Source organism: Condylura cristata, unplaced genomic scaffold (assembly GCF_000260355.1).
Source record: "Condylura cristata isolate star-nosed mole 26May11 unplaced genomic scaffold, ConCri1.0 scaffold00002, whole genome shotgun sequence".
Taxonomy (NCBI): Eukaryota; Metazoa; Chordata; class Mammalia; order Eulipotyphla; family Talpidae; genus Condylura; species Condylura cristata.
This window is the reverse complement of record NW_004567103.1, coordinates 285,487-290,107: the sequence shown is the minus strand read 5'-3', so window position 1 is coordinate 290,107 and position 4,621 is coordinate 285,487. Positions and strand designations below refer to the sequence as shown.

Below are 4,621 nucleotides of genomic sequence, written 5' to 3'. Positions count from 1 at the left end.
ATGCCCCTGCCAGGGGCTGCACCCAGGCGGGGGTCAGGGTGCAGGGCCCAGCCACGTCGGCCTGGGGCAACCCCCCCTCCACCTGCCCCCCATGTCCCCCACCCAGGGCAGAGAGAGCAGCCGCTTAACCGGGACCGGTTGTGCTTCGGAGGCATTGTGGGGGTCCCCAAGAGTAAGGCCCAGTCCCCAGCTCGCCCCTGGGGCTTGGTGTGGGTCCCCGATGCCAACCCCAGGGCAGACCCTGCGGAGCTGGCCCTCACTGCCCCACTGCCCTCGCTGGGGCTCAGCGCCACACCCTGATAGCCGTCCCCTGCTGACCCGAGGCCCGAGGAGGGCGCCCTGTCTCCTTCCAGCCAACCCCCGAATTTGGATCATAAAATGCCCCAAAGAGGCACCAGAACTGGCAGGAGACAAGCTTGCCCTGGGCGCAGGCCCACGGGCGCCGCAGCCGCAGCCGCCTTCGGGGAGCAGCGCCTTCGGGGAGCAGCGCCTTCGGGGAGCACCCCCGGAGCAGTCTGGAGCAGACGGGTGGCCTGGGGGGCTCTGCTGCCCAGGACCAGGGCTCAGAGAGGGGGTGGGCGGGGTGAACCCCGGGGCTGGGTCCCCCTCCCCGCCAGCCCCCAGGCGGCGCCCGGGAGGCCAAGCTCCCCCACAGCCGGCCCGAGGCGGAGCCTGCTGCCGCCCAGTGGTCAGTGCTGCCGCTGCGGCCGGGCAGGGTCCCCCCACCGCGCTGCTTCTGCCGGCCCAGCGACGCTTTTCCTCTAGGGGTCGCTCGTGCACCCCGGAGAGGACGACTGCAAGCCAAAAGCCCAGTTGTCGCCTCGCGCCTGGCCTCCCGGCCCGCGGACAGGCCCTTCCGCCTCGGGGCGCCCTGCCTGGGAGAGGGGTGACCCGAAAACGGGGCTCTGGCGCAGGCGCGAGTTGAAAGCACGCCCAGGAGGGCCCTTTGCAGGCTCGTGAGGACAGGCTGCGCCTGCTTCTCTACTGCGGTTGGTGACGGGCGCTCTGGCGCGGGAAACGCGGGCGTGGAGCAGAACCTTTGGGGCAGGGCGTCCCGGACTTGTCGGAAATAGTGCCCCATCTCTTGCCAACGGCCACCCGGCCCCACACTGCCGCAACCCCGTCGGCCAGGCCAGGGCCTTTAGGAAATGGGGGCGCAGGCGGGCAGCCCCGGACAGAGACCCCCCTCCGCCCACTCCCACCACCTGCTTTCAGGCCAGGGATTTCGGCCGTTTGGGTTTCCTGTGGCGTATCCGTGGCCCGGCTCTTGTGGGCTTTGTGACCCTGTGACTAGGGCTCCAGGCCCTGGCAGTGGAGACAACGTGGACTACAGAGGCGGGAGTGGAGCGGGGCCTGCCCTGCCCCCTCCTTGGGTGGGCAAAATCTTCAGCGATAAACTCCCCAGTGATAACAGGGAGGTGAGTTCAGATAGGACAGCCGGGCGTGGGGCGGGCCTGGGCCCCCACGGAGCTGGGGGTGCAGCAGGCCTCTGGCTATTTATTTAGTGACAGTGAGTGAGGTGATTGATTACTCGACAGTGCGACGGTTCCAGGGTGTTCACCTTAGGGAAACGGACCTCAAAGGCAGCGGACACATGGGGAGCAGCAGGATGCAGGCCAGGAGCAGGGAGAACTCTCCGCCCACAGGCGCCTCAAGTAACTCCCGAGCTACTCCCAGCCCGCCCACCCCGGCCACGCAGTCAGTCGCGGCCCCCGTGTCGGGCCACCTCGCGCTGTGGCCGTGTCCAGACAGCCGCACGTGAGCGCCTCAGCCTGCACGCACAGGTGCGAGCCCCTGTGGGACGAGGCCTCGACACTCAGGGAGCGCTGGGGTCAGCGTCTGCTTACCTCCCCACTCCCCCGTGGCTCAGACATTCCACTGTGCGGTGTGTGCTCGAGGGCCGGAAACGGGGCCCCCCGCAAGCCCGGGGACGTGACAGCACCATCGTCCCCGACGGCCTGGAGACCCCGGATGTGCGCCCAGGGGCGGGGTCACGTACCCGCGTGTGGAGTATTATGTACCAGGGAAAGGAGTGGCATGCCGGTCTGCAACCCGACGGGTCTCGCAGACACGCTGGGTGAAAGGCTCGGACCCAAAGCCCATCACCTCGGCTCTGCTGCCGTGGAGAATTCCGAACAGACAAATCCGTGGCTGACGGCTACCCCACGGGGGCGGGCGGGGGGCGGCAAGCAGGCCCGGGCTTCCCTTTGGGGTGACAAGGAGGAGGCCGGGCAGACAGCGGGGCTGGCAGCATGCCCGAAGCCGCCGCCTGTCTGCTCGGAAACGGGAGGCTTACGCGTCTCCTCAGTATTGTTACCCAAAAGGCAGGTGATGCGCGGCACAGCGGCCGGCCGCAGAGAAGCCTGCCCGCAGGCGAGGCCGGGCGGCCACGGGGCGGCCCCCGCGGGGCTCTGCCGGGAAGCACCTGCCCGTCTTTTCAACTCTGGGGATGACATTACCGCGAGTGTAGGCAAAAGTGTGGAGCATTCCCAGGCCCAAAAAGGAACCCCCCAAGTCCCCGAGAGGGGTGTACTTCCGAGAGCGGGGCGCTGCACTCTCTGCAGGCTAGGCCAAGAACAGGTCTCCTGCGAGGCCCTCCCACAAGAAAATCAGCCCCTCGCGTCACAAAGGAATCAGGCGTGCAGGGCCCGCCCTGGTGCCCCACAGGGGAGGACGCAGCACCCCAGGCCGCAGCCCCGCCTCAGTGCCAGTTCCGTCCCCGCCCAGCAGGGGGTCCCAGGGGGGCGGGCCTCTCCTGGCTCCCCGCTGCTCCCCTGGGCCGTGGACTTTGTGATCCGCCTGTTCTGCTCCCCGCTCTGTCTCTGATGAAGCCTCTCACCGCCCTGCACCCATGTTCTGGATGCATAAATAAATAAATCTTTATAAAAAGTTTATGCACGCAAGAGCTGGGGCGCAGGCCAGGTCGGGGGTGAGACAGGGTGGGGAGCAGAGCAGGCACATCCCCTGAAATGCCGCTGAGGGGAGCAGTGGGGGACAGGCCAGGTCTGCTGCGCCCTGGGGTCACTCCCTGGCCAGGGATCGAACTGCTGCCATGGCTGCGATAGCTGGACAGTGCTGAGACTCACCCCTGCGCCCCCAGGGAGGCCCAAGAGCCTCTTCCTTGGGCACGTGAAAGCCACCTGGGGATGCAGTCTGGTCACTGAGCACCCACCCATAGCCCGTGAATTTCTTTTTCTCAGAAGAGCAGTGGGGCCAGCTCCAGGGTCCCGGAGGGGCATGGTCCCTGGGGCCCCAGCTGCGTCCAGGCAGCCTGGGTGGCTCAAGCCCCACTGGGCAGGGAGGGAAGCTGGAGGTGCTGGGTGCTGACAGGCGCGGGGCCAGTGTCTGCAAGGCCAGGCCGGATCATAGCTTTGAAATGTAACCAACTGAGCCCAGAGTTAAAATGGTAACAACCGCCCTCCCAGCTCACTGTCCTGGAACGCTCCAAGCAGCTCAGTCACGCCAGGCTGTGGCCGGCCTCCCCGGCCTCCTGGGCCTTTCCAGAAGGTGTCACAGCTCCCCAGCTGCCTGCAGCGGGTCCGTGTGTGTCTGCACCAGGGCAGGGCAGGTGCTCCGGCGCTCCTCCCCGCCCCCCACGCGGCCTCGGCCCAGGGTGCCGGCCCAGCGCCCCCACTTTGATGCTCCGGGTCCCCTCTCAGCTCATGGTCTTGCCCAAAGTCACTTGGGGAACCCCCAAGCGACCCCCCCCCGCCGCTGCTGCCCCCACTCCTGGCCCAGGCCAGCCCTCTCCCCAGTCCCTAAGGGTGAGCTGGGGCGCTTCCCTGCGACCCCCACAGACAGGCCAGGGGCGCCCTCGGGCCCCCTCTGGTTACCCTGTTTCTCTGCTCTCCTTGAGCAGAACCAGAGGGCATTTCGAACCGCCCCTCCAGCTCCCGCTGCCCTCCCTGAAGCCCCACTGGCCGGCTGGCCGCCTCTGGGGGCCGGCCCAGCGCCTGCCCCGCGGGCCCAGCTCTGCGGCCTGACGCTTTCGTCCTGCAGGCCCCTCTCCCTCAGGCCCTCCCTGGGCCTGCCGCCCCAGACCCTAAACCCATAGTGTGTGCGGCCCTGGCTGGCCTCACCTGCTCGGGACCTCGAGGCCCTACAGAAGAGCCCAAGTCCACTCAGCAGGCCTGGACCTTGTCCTTGGACTTCAACATGCGCCCAGCCTGGCCCGGGTGCCCCGCCCCTTTGACGGACTCCCTTGGGGTGGGGCTGCGGGCTGGAGGCCTGGGCCGTAACCGTGCAGGACAGCGGTGCAGAGCGGAGCCGGGACAGAGGTCCGGGTCTGCCGGGCACCACGGGCCAGTGAGTGAGGACAGGTGGGACGGCAGAGCCAGCCAGAGCGGTGGGGCACGGCCAGGGGCTTCCCCGAACCTGGGGCCGGCTGTTCCCAGCCACGAAGCTGGAAGTCCCTGGCTCACGGGACGCTGCGCCCCAAGAGGCGGAAGGGACTGGGCCCCGAGTGGGGGTGAATGGCCCTGCACTGAGCACCGCTGGTCGAATGCAGCAACCTCGAAATTTAGCAAGACCCAAGAGAGCGAGACCGCCCAGCCTGCGGCGCCCCGGGGCGCCTCCGGGGTCCGCGCGAGCTCAGGTAGCGGGCCGCCGGGGAGCGTGGCCC

The 4,621-nt window shown here is 68.4% G+C and overlaps 1 protein-coding gene across 1 annotated transcript in view; it reads left to right on the top strand.

Annotated features, from left to right (window-relative positions):
• Nucleotides 1–4,621, top strand: part of UBE2F (ubiquitin-conjugating enzyme E2F (putative)) — a 37,594-nt gene that overhangs the window by 15,921 nt on the left and 17,052 nt on the right. The gene's annotated exons all lie outside the window — the stretch shown is intronic.